General features: G+C 34.0%; 1 pseudogene; it reads left to right on the forward strand.

Moving 5' to 3' along the window:
• Nucleotides 1-2,395: 2,395 nt before the first annotated feature.
• Nucleotides 2,396-6,497, forward strand: LOC120174119 (annotated as a pseudogene).
• Nucleotides 6,498-23,513: the final 17,016 nt, after the last annotated feature.

Genomic DNA, 23,513 nt, shown 5'->3' on the forward strand with positions numbered 1-23,513 from the left:
TACATACGTTTTGTAAAAAGCGAAGTTAAGTATCACATTTTATGAAAAATGAGTTCATGTATTTATTATTTATCTTTATATAATATTAAATGATTTTATCCAAAAAAGTTAATGGGTTTCGCACCCTATAAAACGCGAGATCCATTAAACACGTTTTATAGGACGCGAGATAATTTTACGTGAACCGTTTGAATGTTATTTTTCTAACTAATCTGACATAAGGTTATTTATCAAAAAAAAATTAATGAAGTTTTTTAATATGATAACACCTATACAAAACTTGTCCAAACCTCAAATATATATATATATATATTACTTTTACGATATAAAATATTTAAAATATTATAAAATTGAATAACCAATGATTTTTTTTTATAAAATCATTAATATTCGATTTATTAACCCATTAATTTAAATAAAATATTATATATATTATGAGAACGATCTTTTTAACCTAATTTATTTGGTTCACAATACCAAAACTTGAAGTATACAAATGATCTCTTACTATAAAGTGTTACTTTGTTGAGTACATCAACTATTAAAAGTTATAAAATGATATCTAATCATAGGGTGTTATTTTATTGAGTCATTCGACGATTAAAAGTCACAAAATGGTTACCCAAACTATTCATATGTTCCAAACTCGTTATTTTCTGTTAAAAATTGATTGTAGTTGCACGTTAACCTATTGAATGTGATACGATAAAATTATATTTTAATGATGTCTACTGACATCATTGTTGCTTTCAAGTACTGACTTAATGACATAATGTTTTAAATACTAGTTCGAAGACATAATGTTTTAAGTATTAGTTCGATGACATAATGTGAACAAATAGTCAATCCATAAAATATAACACAAAAAGTTATAGGATCAGAGTTTATCTTATCTCATTCAACATGTTCATGTCCATCTCAGACAACCGTCAATTTCTTAACCAAAAAAATGAGTTTGAAACGTATGATTAATCGAGTGATTATTTTATAACTTTTAATAGCCGAAGACTTAACAAAGCATCAACCTACAATCGATGGTTATTTTATAACTTTTAATCATCGAATAACTCAATAAAACACCATCATATATTCGAAGGATTATTTATATACTTCACCCAAAAAATTTAATAACTCATATCATTGAAGTTCAATACATCAATATATCAAGTTTATATTTTATTATTTTTCATATGATGCTCATATTTATACAAAATACCCAAAGAGTTTAGAATACATATATATTTTTTAATTTGTAAAAAATAAAAAACATAAATAAAAATGAAGGTAGGCCGGCAAAGACCAACTCATTCATATCCATGACGATCAATTCACACGTTCTCCTCTCCTTCACTTCGCCACTTTCCAATAAAAAACACTCCATTACTACGAAATTTATCCTTTTATTACACAGAATCCCAGCTCATCCTTAGCTATATGCAAAAAAACATGCCCTGTTTTTCCTTTTATTTTTTTTAGATTAATGCCACAAAATAATATGTATATATATATAGTCGACCAGTCGTGATATCTCAGTGCTTGTAGTTTTGCTTCTCCTGACTTGGTCTCGTTTTACAAGTTTATAAACAGACAGGCAACAGTTGGAGACCGAGAATCGTAGAATAAAAAAGGGTTTGAATTGTTCGGGGTTTTGAGAGGTTCTCAGATAACCAACGTCAAGATTGGACAAAAAAAGGATCAAAATTTATCCCTTTTAAAGAGTTTTCAAGTGTTTCCATAAGTTGACGGGGAGAAAAAGGGTGAGTTTTATTTTTATGGTTGCTAATGCTCAGTACAAGATCTGTTTTTTTTAGACATGCTTTGATCTTTTCTTCCTTGAAGTGAAATTGGGTTTTCGTTTTCTTGAATTTTTTTGTTTGGTTGATGGGAAAATGAGGGAGAAAGAGGGGGGAAATATGGACTTTGGGGTGAAGGTTATTGTTTTCTATTTGGGTTTCTTGTGTTAGCCTTTTGGATATTTAGTGTCATGTTACTCGGGTTTTTGTAGTTTTAGTTTTCAGGTATGCTTATTTGTCTTTCTTTACTTCCCATTTTCTTTGATTTTTTTTTCTGTAGATTTCGTGTTATGTGATACCTTTTCAGTGATGTTAGAATTAGAAGATAACAATGATTTATTTTGTTTGGTTGCTAAGAAACTGTGGGAAGCTGAGGAAAACTTTTTGGATTGCCGAGCTTAGTAAAAGCAACATTTTAGTTGTTTGCAGAATTTGAACTTAAAAAGTTATATATGGTGTCTGAATCTTTACCATAAATTGTTGTATTTCCAAATCATGAGTGTGTTTGTAGTTATTTTCGCTCGATAATTGCAATTCAGTAAAAAAAAATGTTATACAACGCTTCTACTGATAATATGCTGTATTATGGAAATTCAGGATCTTTGGATAATTCTCTGGTGCTAAAATATGGCATCAAAGTCTTTTATAGGGAATCGATCATCTTTATCGATTTCCTCAGATGCATCTGAGTCACATAAGCTTCCCATGCCTCCAACTGTGACGTTTGCGAGGAGAACTTCCTTGGGTCAATATGTGAGCTATTCAAGGGATGATCTTGAAAGTGAGCTTGGTGGTAGTGATTTCATGAACTATACGGTGCATATACCACCTACCCCTGACAACCAACTGATGGACCCTTCTATTTCTCAGAAGGTTGAGGAGCAATACGTGTCGAATTCACTTTTTACTGGTGGGTTCAATAGTGTAACCCGAGCTCATCTTATGGACAAAGTGACAGAATCCGAAGCGAACCATCCCCAGATGGCTGGTGCGAAAGGATCCTCATGTGCAATTCCTGGGTGTGATGCAAATGTGATGAGCGATGAACGCGGTCTGGATATTCTCCCATGTGAGTGTGATTTCAAAATTTGTCGGGATTGTTACATTGATGCAGTGAAAACTGGGGGTGGAATATGTCCTGGATGTAAGGAGCCGTATAAGAACACAGATCTAGATGAAACAGCGGTGGATAATAATTCCAGGCCACTTCCACTTCCTCCTCCTGGTACAATGTCGCAAATGGAGAGGAGATTGTCTTTAATGAAGTCAACAAAGTCGGCACTAATGAGGAGTCAAACTGGAGATTTTGATCACAATCGGTGGCTGTTTGAGACTAGAGGGACTTATGGTTATGGCAATGCTATATGGCCAAAGGATGGTAATCTGAGAAACGGAGACGATGATGACATTGTTGAGCCAACAGAGTTGATGAGCAAACCATGGAGGCCACTTACTCGGAAATTAAAAATACCAGCAGCTATTCTCAGTCCATACAGGTATAGTCTCCATTTCTGAATCATTGCATATAATATAATTTGACACTATGCTGCATCTTTGAAAATTGTACTTTCATTTTGCCGCATTTGTGTCTAAGCTAGGACATTAATGAGAACTACCCAATAAAATGAAATGCAGATGCACTGAAGCTTACATGATTGCACTAAAAAATCAGTTATATATATGCTTCAGACTTTTAATTAAAACATCTATTAGTAAATATTCCTGTGCAACATTATTACCAGCCTGTTCATTGAAACTTTTAACCTGCATGTTAGCGGATGCAGTAGTTCATTTTAGCATTGTTTGACAAGAAATGGATCATTTCCGTTTCTACTAATAAGCTTTCCATGTGAACTGCATGCATTCGTGTCTTTGTTGTTGGTGATTCATCGTTACCTTAACCTTGCTTTCACTGCCATGTTTGATTGCAGGCTTTTAATTTTTATACGAGTTGTTGTTCTTGCCTTGTTTTTGGAGTGGAGGGTCACCAATCCAAACAAGGATGCGATATGGCTATGGGGAATGTCCGTGGTTTGTGAAATTTGGTTTGCTTTTTCGTGGCTTCTCGACCAATTACCCAAGCTCTGCCCGATCAATCGTGCTACGGATCTTAATGTGTTGAAGGAAAAATTTGAAACACCAAGTCCTAGCAACCCTACTGGAAAGTCTGACCTTCCGGGAATCGATGTCTTTGTCTCTACTGCAGATCCTGAGAAAGAACCGCCTCTTGTCACTGTAAACACTATCTTGTCAATTCTAGCTGCTGACTACCCTGTTGAAAAACTTGCTTGTTATGTTTCCGATGATGGAGGAGCACTTTTAACATTCGAGGCCATGGCTGAAGCAGCAAGCTTTGCTAACATATGGGTTCCATTTTGTCGTAAACATGATATTGAACCAAGGAATCCAGAATCTTACTTCAATCTGAAGAGGGATCCTTACAAGAACAAAGTCAAACAAGATTTTGTCAAAAGACCGTCGTAGAGTCAAACGTGAATATGATGAATTCAAGGTTCGTATCAATGGTTTGCCAGATTCCATCCGCCGTAGATCAGATGCCTTTCACGCAAGGGAGGAAATCAAGGCAATGAAGCTTCAGAGACAGAATAGAGGGGATGAACCAGTAGAGAGTGTGAAAATTCCAAAAGCGACATGGATGGCTGATGGAACTCATTGGCCTGGGACTTGGTTGAATTCAGCAACCGAGCACTCTCGGGGTGACCATGCTGGTATTATACAGGTATATATTTTGTCATCAGGTTTCACATTCCCCCCCCCTTTGTGTTGTGCTTTGGATCGGTAATACTGTGTTTTATGAGTTTCCCATTGATCGAAAAGTAAAGTCGAGAAAATCTGATAATGTGACTTTAATCTTGATTCCGCAGGTGATGTTGAAACCTCCAAGTGATGAACCATTGCGTGGAACTGCTGATGATGGGCTCATTGATCTCATTGATGTTGATATTCGTCTCCCGTTGCTTGTTTATGTTTCTCGTGAGAAGCGCCCGGGCTATGATCACAACAAGAAGGCAGGTGCCATGAATGCCCTGGTTCGGGCATCTGCAATCATGTCAAATGGCCCATTCATCCTGAACCTTGACTGTGACCACTATATCTACAACTCTCAGGCAATGAGGGAAGGCATGTGCTTCATGATGGATCGAGGAGGTGACCGCCTTTGTTATGTCCAGTTCCCTCAGAGGTTTGAGGGTATTGACCCTTCGGATCGATATGCCAATCACAATACTGTTTTCTTTGACGTGAACATGAGAGCTCTTGATGGGCTTATGGGCCCTGTCTATGTCGGAACCGGATGCCTCTTTCGAAGGATTGCCCTTTATGGCTTCGATCCACCTCGATCAAAAGAACACCATACCGGTTGCTGTAGTTGCTGCTTTGGTCATGGCAAGAAGCATTCCTCAATGGCACACACTCCCGAGGAAAATCGTGCACTGAGAATGGGTGATTTTGATGACGAGGAGATGAATTTCTCCTTGATTCCGAAGCGGTTTGGGAATTCGACATTTCTCATTGATTCAATTCCAGTGGCTGAATTTCAAGGTCGTCCCCTTGCAGATCATCCTGCTGTGAAGAACGGGCGTCCACCTGGTGCTCTAACCATTCCTCGCGAACTTCTAGATGCCTCAACTGTTGCAGAGGCAATCAGTGTCATTTCATGCTGGTACGAGGACAAAACCGAGTGGGGAAACCGTGTTGGGTGGATTTATGGTTCTGTTACCGAGGATGTGGTCACAGGATATAGAATGCATAATAGAGGATGGAAATCAGTTTACTGTGTAACCAAGCGAGATGCTTTCCGTGGAACTGCTCCAATCAATCTCACCGACAGGCTTCACCAAGTCCTACGTTGGGCTACTGGTTCTGTTGAGATCTTCTTTTCTCGTAACAATGCCTTCCTTGCCAGTCCACGAATGAAGTTATTGCAGAGGATTGCATATCTAAATGTCGGAATCTACCCTTTCACCTCGATTTTTCTGATCGTCTACTGCTTCCTCCCTGCACTTTCCCTCTTCTCTGGCCAGTTTATCGTGCAGACTCTCAACGTCACTTTCCTGGCGTATCTCCTCATCATTACAGTGACTCTTTGTATGCTTGCCGTGCTCGAAATTAAGTGGTCCGGCATCGAGTTGGAAGAATGGTGGAGGAATGAGCAGTTTTGGTTGATTGGGGGCACAAGCGCTCATCTTGCTGCCGTGCTTCAGGGGCTATTGAAAGTGATTGCCGGGATCGAGATTTCTTTCACTTTGACATCAAAATCCGCAGGAGACGATGTGGATGACGAGTTTGCGGATCTCTACATCGTGAAATGGACATCTCTGATGATACCACCGATAACGATCATGATGGTGAACTTAATAGCAATAGCAGTTGGGTTTAGCCGAACGATATACAGTGTCATACCGCAGTGGAGTCGTCTGCTCGGAGGCGTTTTCTTCAGTCTCTGGGTTTTGACTCATCTCTATCCGTTTGCCAAAGGTCTTATGGGAAGAAGAGGGCGGACGCCCACCATAGTTTTTGTATGGTCAGGTCTTATTGCAATCACCATATCCCTCCTCTGGGTTGCAATCAACCCCCCGGCCGGTACTAACCAAATCGGAGGCTCGTTCCAGTTCCCTTGATCAGACATTCTTTGTACTACAGGTGAATCACCTCAATGACATTTCTTTTTATTTCTTTTCTCCATACGAGCAGATTATAATGTTCTATATGAATTACTGAAATTCTTTTGTTATATCGATTCCTTTGAATTTAAACCATTTTCCCGAGAAAATTTCAAGGGTTGAATTATCACCCAAATAAACTACAAAGTCGATGATGGCAACTAACATAGTCAACGTTACAATACTGACAATGATCATCTTCGTTTTCCTTCTGCCTACACCAATGGATCGGGATTGAATTCATCTTCTTCTTCCCACATCAATGTCCTACTTCATGCTCGGTGTTTCCAAAGACTAGTAGTTTTTCTTGATCATAATCGTTAAAAGTTTTTTTGATTAGTTTTTTAAAGATGACAATAATCTTTCGATTATTAAAACAGTTTGATTCATGCATAATCGTCAAAAAGTTTTAACAATGACCCAAGATGATACTTTTAAAATTTTATACTATTTTTTTTTCTCATCAACCTTAATTAACATGTTATTTTTTTAATAATTTTATTTGACTATTAAGAAGGTGACATCATCATCAATAATCAATATGTCACTTTTAATATTGATATTATAGAAGAATTGAACTTGGAACCCTAAAAGTATTTTAATATTTAGCTATTGAACCACAACTATGTGATTTACTCACATTTGCATTCGTCAGTGTTTGGAACTCGGGGCTGAATCAGTAAAGTCTTGGTGATTTTCTGATTTCATTTCTATAATCTGAATATGGTATAACAGTTGGTGTCCTGATTAGGGGTGAGCAAAGCCTCGACTCGAAAAATCGATTTTTTCGACTCGACTCGAAAAAATTTCAAGTTCAAATCGAGTTGTAAAATACAACTCAAATAACTCGAAAATTTTAGTATTTAGTGGATGAATTTTCAAGTTTGAGTCGAGTCTTTCAATTTTGTATGATATATGTATATCACATATGAAAGAAATATATATGTATTGTATTGTATTTTTTTTTATAAAAAATCACACAGGAATGAATTGTTATATATATATGTATTGTATATGATCATAAAACCCATTTAAATTGAAATCAAACAATATCATAATATTATAAATATTGATAATTAAATTTAAACACAAACTCGAAAATTCGATTCGACTTGAAAATTTTTTAAGTCAACTCCGAGTTGTAAAATATGACTCATCAACTCGAATAACTCGAAATTTTTTGACTAGACTAGACTCAACTCGATCGAATGCTCAACCCTAGTACTAATGGAATTCAATAAACATGAATGATGTTGGGAGAGTACAATATAATTTGTTTACGTAAGGTTAGAAAATAGTAAAAATCACTTACAATCGGAAATATTATCAATAACATAATTTTTTAGGTTGGATAGAATACTATTTTAGATTGAACCGAAAAATATTATCTTTATACATAATATTTTCGGTTGCAGCAAAAAATATTAAAAATTTATATAACAATTTAGATTTAACATGATAACATTTTAAGAGGATGTGAACTTATAAAATTCTAAAAGAACGGAAATGAATTATTAATGAAAAATATAAAGAGAATATATCAAATATATGATAATTTTAAATTTTAAAAGGGATGATTATCTTAGGCCATGTGTGTGTGGACAAATATTATCAACGGGAGGCAGTCTGGTGAAGACTTTGGGGATTGGAATGTTAAAGGTGTAGGGAAGTGAGGTTTATCGAAAGTACTAATAGCAATAGACTCGTCGTTATTTTTCTTTTTCGTCTGCGGATCGTATTTTTAAATCTATTACAAATCTCTATAATAAGTCTTAGTTCATCGATTTTTAGAAAGTATATCGCGAAACGGATACAACTATAGATTTCATCGCAAAGATGAAAATTCCACTGAATGGTTCACTTATTATTTTTACTTTTTTTTAAAATATATCGTGAAACGAATACAACGATAGATTTCATTGCAAAGATGAACATTCCCTTGAATGGTTCATTTATTATGTTTACTCTTTTTAGAAAATATATCGTGAAACGGATACAAAGATAGATTTCATCGCAAAGATGAACATTCTCCTAAATTGTTCACTTATTGTTTTTACTTTTTTTTTGTCTCAAATGTTGGCCATCCTCCATATATATATATTGATGATTATCCTAATCTGAAGGTCTCAATGTAATGGTTTTACCCTCCTCTTATTAAATAGATGTTTTATTCGAGGGGGATGTACATGGCTCTATACAAGAGTCATTGCACATCCATTATTTTGAGAAAAATGTTAAATTTAGTTTTGTAACACCCATCTCCCGTATACCTTTTCGTACACGAGATGCATATGTCATATCACTTTTAAAACATTTTCTCATTTGAAAACATGTAAAATTTTGTTTCAAAATTTAAAACTACACAATTTAACACAATGATAAAACATTCATTGAAACATATTACTAAAACTATCACTTTAAATACATTACAAAATATTTTCTTAAGTTCAATTACATGCCAACTAAGTTTCAAAATGAGTATGATTGTCCCAATGTTACTGATGAGTCAACCTTTAATTGATGATAGTTGTTGCTACTGCACTCCTTACTTGGCAAATCTTTGATTTTTACATACGCGTGAAATCAACACACGTTAAGTATTTACTTAGTGATGCATAATCTTGTAAAGAAACTACAATTTATTCATAAGCATGTCATGACTATCAAAACCATGATAAATAGTCTACTTCGCGAGACTCATTTACAATCTTTTTAGTCAAATAAATGAATGACACCGTTTATGTCAAAATCCACTGTTAAGCATTTAGTCTTTCCTCTAAAGGCATTTAACATTTCATCCAACTTGCATTATTGGCACCTTTCTGCCAAATGCACAGTTAGGCATTTAATCTTTTACCCAAAGACATTTAACATTTTTCATCTAACTTGCATGATTGGCACCTTTCTGCCAAATGCACAGTTAGCCGTTTAATCTTTTACCCAAAGGCGTTTAATCTTTTACCTAAAGACATTTAACCTTTCATCTAACTTGCATGATTGGCACCTTTCTACCAAATGCACAGTTAGGCGTTTAATCTTTTACCCAAAGGCATTTAACCTTTCATCTAACTTGCATAATTGACACCTTTCTACGAAATGCACAGTTAGACGTTTAATCTTTTATTTTAAAACAGTTCCTACCTTAAAAATCATTCATAATATCAATTCCACACACATTATAAACATACATATATCATATAAGGTAAAACATACATTAATTTAAACATTTGAGGTGGGCTTATTGTGAGTCTCCCTCAACCCATATAATTACAATATATGCACTTACCTGATATGCTTCCCTAATATGATGTAGTGACGTCCAACTACTTGGCAACTTTGTCCTTGCTTGACTCGGGAGCTTGGTTATAATCTACACAAGCACCCATTTAGTACACATACCATAAAAATGTTAGTATATTATCTAACATTTATACTTTAATAATACTCAAAAGTACTATTATTTTCAATTTCTATAACAATTTCAACCTATCTTATAATTCATGGAAAAATAGTATTGGTACCCATACCATGATATCGATACTTCTATACTATGGTACCGATACTCCCTTTTAATATCGATACCATTTCGGCATTCTGGAATCCATGGTATTGATACTTTTCTTTTAGTATCGATACCCTAACAATATCGATACTAATTACATCAATATCGATACTGTTCATCGTATATATACCCATTTAAACCTATAATATAAATACTGTTCTATCAGTATCAATACCCTTACCCAGATTTTCCATTTTCAACTCGATTTTTACCCACATTTGGTCAAATTCCCTTAATTTAACCTCCAATAATATTATTAAACTATTATTTACTTATCTCAAGTAACTTTCCTTCATTTAGCTTCTTATAACATCTAAAATCTCCAAAGAACATCTCAAACTAAAAATCATACCACTTTTTCTAACATGTTTTTAATCATATATAAAAGCTTCTAATGTCTTATTTACTTCTTTGACAAGTCAAATCTACTAATTAACCTAAACAAAAACTCATATTTTAACATACCATTCAGAAACCCATTTTCTTAAATCTCTAATAAATCATTCATTTCTTAGTTTTAATCATCTTTAACCCTTCCTTAAGCCTCTATAACACTCAAGGTTTCAATAACAAACCAAAACTAAAGGAAAAAAACTAATTAGATGAAGCTTACCTTTGGCTATGGAGGATAACACGAGAATACAGGAAGAAGAAGAAGTATGGATGGCTTAAATTTTGATTTCCACTTTCCACTTTTCCCTTTTCTAATCCCTAATAGAAATGAATTTTAAATTAATTTCCCTCTAAAGGACCAAAATGCCCTCTTAATTAATCAATTGTTACAATTTATTCTAAACCAATATTCCAAATCATTTCTCATCTTTTATCATTTATTCAAATATATCCTCAAATTTTAAAAAAAATTTCTATAAAGTCACTGACCTGATATTTGGGGTATTAAAATTCTACCCTTAAGAAAATTCATCCTCGAATTTAAAGAAATATCTGAAACGAAGAGGTGTGGAAATTGCTTCCTCGTGTCCTCATCTCTTTCCCAAGTAGCTTCTTCCATCTTAGGATTCTGCCAGAGCACTTTAACTAAAGGAATTTTCTTGCTACGCAATTTCTTGTTTTCCTTTGCCAAGATCCGTATTGGTTCTTCCTCATAAGTTAAATATGGTCGGATTTCTATCTCTTCAGGGGTGATGACATGGGATGGATTCGATTTGTACCTTCTAAGCATCGATACGTGAAACACATTGTGGATCTTGTCCATATCCGGAGGCAAAGCTAATTGATAAGCTACGGGTCTGACCCTTTTCAAGATCTCATAAGGTCCAATGAATCTCGGACTCAGCTTTCCTTTTCACCTAAATCGTAATGTCTTCTTCCAAGGCGATACCTTCAGAAATACTTTGTCTCTCACTTGAAATTCGATTTCTTTTCTTTTCAAATCAGCATAAGATTTCTGTCGATCGAAGGCTATCTTCAAATTATCCTGGATAATTTTTATTTTCTCCTCCATTTATTTCATCAAATCCGGGCCAACTAGATTTCGATCTTTAAGTCCAAACCAATTTAACGATGTTCTTCATTTCCACCCATACAAAGCTTCATACGGGGCCATCTTAATACTCAATTGGTAACTGTTATTATAAGTAAATTCAATTAAAGGCAAATATATTTCCCATGATCCTTTAAACTCAATCACACATTCCCTTAGCATATCCTCCAATATCTGTATTGTTTGTTCGGACTGCCCATCTGTCTGCGGATGAAAAACTATGCTGAAATTCAATCGAGTACCCAATGCCTCGTGCAAGGACTTCCAGAATCTTAAAATAAATCCATTGTAACTCGTTCCCACTTCCACTCCAGAATGGATATTGGTTGTAGCAATCTGGAAGGCACTTAATGCTCAGCTTTCACTTGCTGACATGCCAAACATTTTGCAACAAACTCCGACACAGCTCTTTTCATACCAGGCCACCAATAACGACTCTTTAAATCGTGATACACCTTATTCCCTCCTAGATGCATCATCAAAGGACTATAGTGTGCCTCATAAAGAATATTTTTCTTCAATTCATCATTATCGGGAATGCAAAGTCAACCACAATAATATAAACATCCATTATCCCTCATTTCGAAGTCTTTGGTCTCTTTTTTTTCGACTCGCTCCATTCTCATCAAGCATTTCTCATCTCGATCTTGCAGCTCTTTTACCAGATCCAGAGGCATAGAATTTATCTTAAAATCAGTAATCAAGGCACCATCTTCCTTTAAAGACATATACACATCCAAAGCCCTTAAAGCTGCAAAAGTCTTTAAACTGAGTGTATCAGCTACCACATTAGCTTTTCTTGGATGATAATCAATGATCAAATCATAATCTTTTAAAAGCTCAATCCATCTTCTCTATCTCAAATTCAGCTCTTTCTGAGTCAGCAAGTACTTTAGACTCTTGTGATCCGTGTAAACATGGCAACGATCACCGTACAGATAATGGCACCAAATTTTCAAAGAAAACACTACCGCTCCCAATTCCAAGTCATGTGTCGGGTAATTTTTCTCGTGATTCATAAACTATCTGGAGGTATAAGCCACTACTTTTCCATCTTGCATGAGTGCACATCCCAACCCATTATGAGATGCATCACTATATGCTACATAATCTTTACCCAACTCAGGTTGTACAAGCACTGGGGCTTCTGTTACAATATTTTTTAGCCTTTCAAAACTTTATTGATATTTCTTCATCCAAACAAATGGCACATCTTTCCACAAAAACATAGTTAACGACAAAGCTAACATTGAAAAGTTCTTCACGAACCGTCTATAATAACCAGCAAGCCCCAAGAAACTTTTAACTTCAGAAACATTCTTTGGGGGTTGCCAATCCATGATAGCTCAGAACATTTTAGGATTTACTCTTATGCCTTCTACGGAGACTATATGACCAAGGAAAGAAATCTCAGATAACCAAAATTTTCACTTGGACAATTTGGCATACATATTTTTCTCTCGTAGTATCTGAAGAACCACCTGATGATGATCATCATGTTCCTCTCTTGACTTAGAATACACCAAAATGTCATCTATAAATACCACCATGAATTGATCCAAGTAAGGTTGAAATACTCGGTTCATCAAGTCCATAAATGTAACAGAAGCATTAGTCAATCCAAATGACATCACCATAAATTCGTAGTGTCCATACCGAGTCTGAAAAACTATTTTTAAATATCACTGCTATCCCTTTCAATTGATCGAATAAATAATCAATCCTTGGAAGAGGATACTTATTCTTTATCGTTACTTTGTTTAACTGACAGTAGTCGATGCATAATCGCATAGACCCGTCCTTCTTTTTCACAAACAACACATGTGTTCCCCAATGAGAAACACTGGGTCTCACAAATCATTTATCGAGTAGCTCTAGCAACTGGGTTTTTAATTATCTTAACTCCGTTGGAGCCATTCGATATGGGGTCATAGAACATGTTCGATACCTGGGTAAACCTCAATATTGAATTCCATTTCATAATCTGGAGGTAAACCCGATAATTCCTCTAGAAAAACCTCTGGAAACTCCTTAACTTTTGAAATATCATTTAGTCTCACTTTCGGCACTCGAGTATCTACCACATTAGCTAGGAATACTATACACCCCTTTGACATCAATTTTTTTGCAGTCATGGCTGATATCACATTGGATGGTGATTTCACTTTTTCGTCGATCACTACAATTTTTGAGCCTTTCGCATCTTTCAGAAATAATCACTTCTAGCGACAATCGTCCAATCCATGATGTGGAGACAACATAATTTCTTTTAACTTTGGCATCAATCCATCAAAAAACCAATCGCGTCGGGTCTTGTCATTGGGAACCACCTCAGTAGAAAAATGACTCAATTTATTATATTCAGCCTCGTACTCATGTACTCCTTAGTTGCCTTGTTTCAAATTGAGAAACTTCTTAAACATCGCTCGTCTGAACTGCTCACCAATAGACTTATTGTTAAATTCTTCCTAGAAGAACTATAGGTCAATTGTTCCGATAGTGCATACATTGTAATATTTGACCACCACACTCGAGCTGATCCCCTTAGCAATGATACATCTCCACCTAACTTCTCTGAATCCGAGCAGTGAAGACTTTCAAGCATTACCATTACATCATTAAGCCATAAGTTAGCCTCCATAGGGTCTTCCTCCTATTCTCCACAAAATTGAGAAGCTCCTAATCTCTTTAGCTCCTTTGGGATAAACATCCTCGATACTGGAGGAGCACGAGGAGGCAGAGAAGGTTTTAAAATGGGTCAATATGTCATCGAGAGCTTACATAAAAGTTTTAAACTTTGGTACCGACATCCCTTGATGTGCAGGCGCACAAGCATTTTCAGATGGAACCGACAGTTCATTATTAGCCTAGTAACTTTTGCTACCAGTCCCTTCTCTAACTTCTTGTTCCCCCCGCTCTACGCGAGTTCGAAGATTCTAACATCTATTAGAACATGTATAGTAATAATATTACGGTTAGTCAGGAGTGTCATCAATCACACTCTAATGACATCATATCACTAACCTTGACAATCTTAGTGGCATGTAATCCATTTTTGTTATTTCAAATAAACTCGGTTTTAGCCAAGAATCAGCTAAACCTGTAGCTCTGATACCAATAAATGTAACACCCATCTCCCGTATACCTTTTTCGTACACGAGATACATATGTCACATCACTTTTAAAATATTTTCTCATTTAAAAACCTGTAAAAATTTTGTTTCAAATTTAAAAACAACACAATTTAACACAATGATAAAACATTCATTGAAACATATTACAAAAACTATCACTTTAAATACAATACAAAATATTTTCTTAAGTTTAATTACATGCCAGCTAAGTTTCAAAATGAGTATGATTTTCCCAATGTTACTGACGAGTCAACCATTAATTGATGATAGTTGTTGCTGTTGCACTCCTTACTCGACAAATCTTTGATTTTTACCTGCGCGTGAAATCAACACACGTTAAGTATTTACTTAATGATGCATAATCTTGTAAAGAAACTACAATTTATTCATAAGCATGTCCTGACTATCAAAACCATGATCAATCGTCTACTTCATGAGACTCATTTACAATATTTTTAGTCAAATCAATGAATGACATCGTTTATGTCAAAATGCACTGTTAAACATTTAGTCTTTCCTCTAAAGGCATTTAACCTTTTGTCTAACTTGCTTTATTAGCACATTTCTACCAAATGCACAGTTAGTCATTTAATCTTTTACCCAAAGGTATTTAACCTTGTCATCTAACTTGCATGATTGGCACATTTCTACCAAATACACAGTTAGACGTTTAATCTTTTACACAAAGGAATTTAACTTTTCATCTAACTTGCATGATTAGCACCTTTCTTCCAAATGCATTGTAATACCCCAAATATCAGGTCAGTGACTTTAGTGAAAAGTTTTAGAATATGAGGATTTATTAGAATAAATGATAAAAGATGAGAAATGATTTGGAATAATGATTTAGACTAAATGGTAACAATGAATGATTAAAAGGGCATTTTGGTCATTTATAATAAAATGAATTTTAAAACTCAAATTTTAATAGGGATTTAAGAAGGAGAAAGTTAAAAAGAAAAATGTTAAGTTATTTATCTTCTTTCTCCTCCCGTGACTTTGTGCCTCCTCTATAACAAAGGTAAATCTCATCTAATTAGTTTTTTCTTTCGATTATGGTTTGTTATTACAACGTTAAGTGATATGTAAGCTTAAGGAAGAGTTAAATAAGGTTAAAACTAGGAGATGGATGAAATATTGGAGATTTAAGAAAATGAGTTTTGGAATGATATGTTAAGATATGAGTTTTTATTGATGTTTATTAGTATATTTGACTTGCCAATGAAGTAAATGAGAGATTAGAAGCATTGGAGGGATTTAAAAACATGTTAGAAAAAGTGGTGTTATTCTTCCATTGAAATGTTCTTGGGTGATTTTAGATGTTTTAAGAAGCTAAATGAATGAAAGTTAGTAGGGATAAGTAAAGAAGAGTTTAATAGTATTGTTAGGTGTAAACATAAGGAAATTTGACCAAATTTGGGTAAGAATCGGGCTGAAAATGGAAAATCTGGGTAAGGGTATCGGTACTGATAAAACAGTACCGATACTATAGGCTGAAAATTGGAAGAATCAGTTGAACAATATCAATACCGATGCAATTGGCATCGATAATGAGAGAGGGTATCAATACTATAGAGAAGATATCGATACCATTGATTACAAAATGCAGAAATGGTATCGATACTGTAAGGGAGTATCAGTACCACAGTATAGTAGTATCGATACCATTGTAGGGGTACCGATACTATTGAGACAGAAATTATAAGATAAGTTGAAACTATTATAGAAAATTAAATAATAGTACTTGTGAATATTATTAAAGTATAAATGTTAGGGAATATACTAACATTTAGTATGGTATATGTCTTTAATGGATGCTTTTGTAGATTGTAATCAAACTCCCGAGTCAACCAAAATGAAAGGCAAAGATAAAGTAGATGAGTAGTCAAATTTGTGTTTTTGATATAATAGCGAGGCAAGCCAGGTGAGTGCATTTATTATGTACTCATATGTTATGATAGTCATAGATGCATGTTGCTTTATATATGTATGGTGATTACCAAATGATATTGTGTGTGCAAAAACTAAGAAATTCATAATAAGTTTATGAATATTTTATGGGCACTGTGTTTGCAAAAAACTAAGAAATTCATAATAAGTTTATGAATTTCCGTATTGGCACTATCTATGCAAAAACTAAGAAATTCATAATAAATTTATAAATTTCTGTTTGGGAACTGTATTCAAAAACTAAGAAATTCATAATAAGTTTATGAATTTTCGTATGGGCACTACGTGTGCAAACTACAGAGTTTATAATTAATTAAAAGAGTTAATTGATATTATGTATAATTATTAGAGTATAAACTATTCTAAATTAAAAGACTAAATGCCTAACTGTTCATAAGGCATGAAAGGATGCCATAAATGAAATGCATAATGGTGCATTAAAGGCATGAAAGGATGCCATAAATGAAATGCATATCGGTGCATTAAAGGCATGAAAGGATGCCATAAATGAAATTCATAACGGTGCATTCAAGGCATGAAAGGATGCCATAAATGAAATTTATAACGGTGTATTAAAGGCATGAAAGGATGTCATAAATGAAATGCATAACGGTGCATTAAAGGCATGAACGAATGCCATAAATAAAATGCATAACAGTTCATTAAAGGCATGAAAGGATGCCCTAAATGAAAATAATGAATAATTACTAAAGAATAATTGGAAAAATTTACAGAAAGAAAAGTAGGTTGAAAACACGAAGAATGTTTACGATGATAGTATGAAAGAAATTTGATTTAAATAATAGGGACTTATTTAATCCTTATGGATGATACGACAAAACCTAATAACCAAAATATACTTATGTATACATTATTGTTCTTTACAATATTATGTCTCACTAAGTATATACTTAACGTGTGTTGATTTCACGTGTAGGTAACAAGAAAGACTAATCGGATACTGGGAGCAGTAACATCTATCATCAATCTAAGGTTGATTCTCATCAGTAATAGTAGGACAATCAGGTTTATTTTGAAAAGAATTACTGGAATGTAACCAAAATTAAGAAAAATTGCTCTAGAATGTATTTAAAGTGATAACTCTGGTAATAGGTTTCAACGACTATTTTATTGTTGTATTAAAATGTTTTTGGTTTTAAATTTCAAAAAAAAAATTATGAGTTTTACAAATGAGTGAATGTTTTTAAAAGTCATGTGACACCTATGACTTGTGTACAGAAACATATACGGGAAATAGGTGTTACATTTATTGGTATTAGAGCTACAATTTTAGCCGATTCTCGGCCGAAACCAAGTTTAAATGAATTGAGAAAAATGGTTACATGCCATTAAGATTGTTAAAGTTACTGATATGGTGTCAATTAGAGTGTGATTGATGTAATTCCTTATTAACTTGAGTGTTATTATTAGATATGTCCTAATAGGTGTCAGAAATTAAGGACAAAGGTAATAAAGTAGATGATATTGAAAAGAAGGTAGATATCAAAATAGACCCAAGAGAAGTTGAATTGTATGAGGATCTAGAGGAGATTTCTGAATGTAGAGATGATTATGAGGTTTCTTCATGTAAGCTTAAATAGTTGAGGAATACTTAAGTGAAACATTAAATTGTTTAAAGTATTGTTAATTGGAGTAAGAGGAAATGAGTAAGCGGTAAATACATTGAATGTTAAAAGCTTATAGAAAAAGGAGTTATTAGTGGATCAACTGATTATAAGTTTCTTAAGAATAAATGTTTAGTTTTATGGACCTAATAGAGTTATTTGTAAAAGGTAATTTGTGAAAATGATTTTCTACCCATTTCATACTTCAATAAATTATTATTTAAAATCGAGATTAATTCTCGAGAACTTGAAAACTATCAAGTTAGTAATGATATGAAAAGAGTAAATTTCTTTATTAGTATAATTTTTAGTATTAACTACTATGAAGTTATTGCTACAAAGTTGTCAAGTTTTCTTATTAAATGATGTGGATAATTAGACTTTCATAGTTGAGAGAGAAAATGTTTCAATTGCTCGGGAATATTTTAAATGGATCTGGACAAGTTACACGGATTTCCTCAAGAAGAAAATAAAAGATTTTAAAAATAAAAATATTATATTCAACTTAATCTTGAATGAGATGATAGTGGTAAACCCTGGGTCATAATGCAAGTGTGAGTTGGACAGGTAGTAAACATTTGAAAAATATTCCAGGGGCTATGTTCCAGGTGAACCAGATGGAATTATCATTTGATGAGTTAAGAACATATTGGTATAGGTTGTTTGTCTCCAAAGACGATTATTTCAGAAAAATTCAGAGGATATGGAAATTATAATTTTTGGTGAGAAAGTAATATTATCGGTCAAGGTGATATCGATAATGATTGTGAAGAAAATGATGTCAGAAATATATATATATATAGCTTTTCTGGATAATGGGATATATACTCAATTAATTAAAGTAGAATTGTCTGATAATTTCACCAAATTGGGAATTTATAGATGTCTTTTAGATAAATTTATGGGGTTACCTCCAGATTGAGAGGTGGAATTCAAAGTTGATGGTTATTAAAGTATTGAACATGTTTCTCTACTTTCGTATCAAATGACTTAAGTAAGCCAAGAGAATTAGGGGCTCAATTATAAGAGTTGATTGATCAAAATTTTATTAGTCCGAGTATTTCATCTTGGAAAGTATTTGTGTCATTAGTGAAAAGAAAGATAAACTTATGTTGTTATTAATAGATTTTGACAGTTAAATAAGACTCTTCGAGAGAAGAAATTGTATGCCAAACTATTCCAATGTGAAATTCTGGTTAGCAGAGATAGTTTCTTTGGCCATGTTGTTTTAGCATAAGGTATAAGAAGAGATCCTAAGAAAAAATCATGTTGTAGTGACTGGAAACTCCCAAAGAATTATCCTGAATTTTGAATTTCTTTGAGGGCTTGATGGCTACTATCGAAGGTTAGTGAAAAACCTTTTGACGTTAGCTTTACTGCTAACCAAGTTTTTAAAGAAAGATATGTATTTTGTAGAACGAAAAAGGGTCAAGAGAGTTTTGAAATGCTAAAGAAAATTGTAATAGAGACACCAATATTTATACAGCTTGAGTTGGGTAAGGATTATGTGGTTTTTACTGATGCATGTATCAACAGTTTAGGAAGTGTGCTTATGTAAAAAGGTAAGTGTTGAAAACATTTTGATGTTTCGATATAACAAATTAAGTTAAATGAATTTTAAGATTTTATAAAAGGTTTTCTAAAGTATATTCGATATAATTATTCGAATATCAAAATATTACTCCAAGTCTTTCAAAGTTCATTTTAATCCTTACTAAAGTGTAAAAATATGTTAAACAAGTTTACAAAGTATTTCGAGCCTTAATCGAGTCAAAAATCATTTCTTAATTAAAATCAAACCAAAATGGGCAGATTGCCCAGAGGGAACCGATTCCCCCCAAGGGGGTATTGATTCCCCCTGAATGGTTTGGCTCCGAGAAATAATAGAATGCTCGGAGGGAATTGATTCCCCCAAGGGGGTACCGATTCCCCCTGTTCAACGGTCGAAATATTTGAATTTTACACTAAGGGAATCGATTCCCTATGAGGGGGTACCAATTCCCCCTACGCTCCAAGCAGTTTTATTAATTGTTTTCATACTTAAACGGCTCCATTGATTCAACTAATCATCCCAACGTTTAGAATCAATTGAAGGAGTATTTAAACAAGCTTAGAAGCCATTGATCAACAACAAGAAACAACAATCAACAAGAATCAAGAGAGAATCAAAGAGAAAGCATCAAACCTTAAATTTGAGCATTTTCAAGCCTATTTCATTCAATATTCATTTTTGCTTTCAAGAACACTTATTGTGCTCAATTGTATTATTCTTGAGTGTTCTTTATTTGTTCTAGAATTGTGCAAACACATTTGCCTTGTGAGGTTTTTCATTAAGTTTGCAAATTTGTAATATTCTCTTTGAGAAAGAGTGTTCTTAAGAATTGGGGTATATTCTTGAGGGTGTTGTAAGGTTATTTTTTTGGCCTCAAAAGAAAGAACAAATTAGTGAATTTGTTGGAAAATCCTTAGTGTGGATAGCTAAGGTAGTGGACGTAGACTTTGTTTGAGAAAGTCGAACCACTCTAAATCACTGTGTAATTACTTTCAATTTTCTGCAAAAGCTTCCACCAAATTTTTAATCACCAATTCACCCCCTCTTGGCCAATTCCATCGATCGATTAACTCAACAATTGGTATCAGAGCCTCACTCATTTGAAGGTTTAATCACCTCTTGAGTAGATCCGGGAAGAGTTACATCGATATTCAATTCATCAATGGCCGACGCTTCAAACTCCGACTTCGTTTTCGATTCAATGCCTGTCAATAAGCCTCCTTTCTTCAATGGAGCTAACTATGCTTATTGGAAGAATATAACGATGTACTTCATTCAAGCAAGTGACATGGGAGCATGGAATGCCATAGAAGATGGATACATCAAACCTTCCACTCACCCAAGATTGTGGAGTGAAGTTGAGACAATAATGTTCTAAATCAACTCCAAAGCCATCCATATTATTTTTTGTGCTCTTGGACCGGATGAATATGGAAGAGTTTCATCTTGAACAACCGCCAAAGAAATATGGGACAAACTATAAGTCACTCATGAAGGCACCGACAAGGTAAAAGAATCTAAAATTAGTCTTCTAACTCATACCTATGAAAATTTCAGGATGAAACCGGATAAAGACATCAAAACTATGACGGATATATTTTCCACGATTGTAAATGGTATCAAATCATATGGAGAGATTATTCCAAATGAAAAGCTTGTGACGAAGTTGGTTTACTCACTTCCAAAATCGTGGCAATCAAAGAAGACAACTATCATTGAGGCTAAGAACTTAAAGTCCTTAACCCTTGAAGAATTAATCGGTTCACTCCTTACTCATTAAAATGATGCTTCACGATGAGCTAGACCTCGATAAGACTGATGAGACACCAAAGGAGAAGGAGAAGGAGAAGAAGAAGAACGTTGGTGTTGCTCTCAAATCCACAAAAGATGAGAGTGATTCAAATGAAGATGATGATGACGAGGAAATGACATTATTTTCCAAACAGTTCAGAAAATTAATGAGGCCCAACCGAGGAAGAAAATTCAAACAAAATGAAGGCTTCAAAATTGAACCAAAGGAGAATGACCCGATCATTTGCTACGAATGCAAAAAGACGGGGCATATCAAATATGGTTGCCCTCAATTAAAGAAAAAGGGTCAATCCAAGAAGAATCACAAGGCTCATATGGCTACATGGAGCGATGAAGAAGATTCCGATGAAGAGGAACAAGAAGTAGCAAACTTGTGCTTGATGGCATTCGGGGAAGATTCTCAGGTAACCTCTAGCTCATTTAATTTTGAATATTATTCGTTTGATAAGCTGTTAGAGGAATATAATGGGTTGACTTCAGATTATGAGAAATTATTTGTAAAGTATAAAAATGATATTTCAAAATTGAAAAATGAAAATAATCTCATATTCAAGACCAACAATGATCTTGAAAGTAAAATAAAAAAATTGCAAATCAAACTAGAAGAGTTTGAAAAGAAAAATTTTGATTTGTAAAATTTACTTTCAAAGGTCAATGATGATCATCAAAAGGAAATTGATTATCTTAAAGCTTCTTTTGATAAAGTTAGAACAAAACATTTTGAAAATTGAGAAAATTCAAAATTCAACTTTGTTAGAAAAAGTTTTAAAAACTATAATCATAGAGGTCCCTGAAGAACCTTTAATGGAAAAATCGTTAGAAGTATATGGGTTCCTAAAGAACTCATTACTACTAAAGATAAGGATATCCTTCACAAATGGATACCTAAGGGGAATAGGATTTTGGAAACTAATGAATATGGACCCAAAAGAATTTGGGTACCAAAAATAAAAAATTAATTTATGTTTGTAGGAAAAGGAACATTGCTACAAGGCACGAGAAACAAATTCAAACTCATGGTACCTTGATAGTGGATGCTCAAGACACATGACCAGAGACAAATGCCGGTTCATAGAGCTCAACACAAAAAATGGAGGAGAGGTGACTTTTGGTGATAACTCAAAAGGTCACATTGAATGTATATGCACTATAGGTAATACCTCTTCCATACAAATTAAGAATGTTTTATATGTGAATGGATTAAAGCATAATCTATTGAGTATTAACCAATTGTGCGATAAGGGGTTCAATGTCATGTTTGATATTAATGGTTGTAAAGTCATTGACATTGCATCTAATCGGATTATGCTTGTTGGTCATAGAATAAGAAACATTTACATGGTGCATTTAGATTCTATAGATATGACTAATTTATGCCTAGTTGCTAAGGATGAGCATGATAGTTGGTTATGACATAGGAGACTAGGACATGCTAGTATGAGTGTTTTGCAACGGTTAATTCAAGGAGATTTAGTTCGAGTGTTGCCTAAACTAAAATTTGATAATGGTAAAATCTATGATGCTTGTGCTAAAGGAAAACAAAAGCGAGTTTCTTTTAAATCCATTAACGACGTATCCACTAGTAGAGTATTATAATTAATCCATTTAGATCTTTTTGGGCCATCTAGAACTACTAGCTTGGGCGGAAAACAATATGCATTTGTATTGGTAGATGACTATTCTAGATATACTTGGGTTCTATTCTTAAGAACTAAAGATGAAGCATTAGAAAAATTCATCACGGTTTCAAAAGTAATCCAAAATGAAAAAGGTTACTCTATAACTAGTGTTAGGAGTGATCATTGAACTGAATTTGAAATTCTTGGATTTATGGAATTTTGTAATTCTAATGGTATTAGCCATAATTTTTTAGCACCTAGAACCCCTCAACAAAATGGA

This window comes from Hibiscus syriacus, unplaced genomic scaffold, assembly GCF_006381635.1.
Source record: "Hibiscus syriacus cultivar Baekdansim isolate YM2019G1 unplaced genomic scaffold, ASM638163v2 tig00112000_pilon, whole genome shotgun sequence".
NCBI lineage: Eukaryota > Viridiplantae > Streptophyta > Magnoliopsida > Malvales > Malvaceae > Hibiscus > Hibiscus syriacus.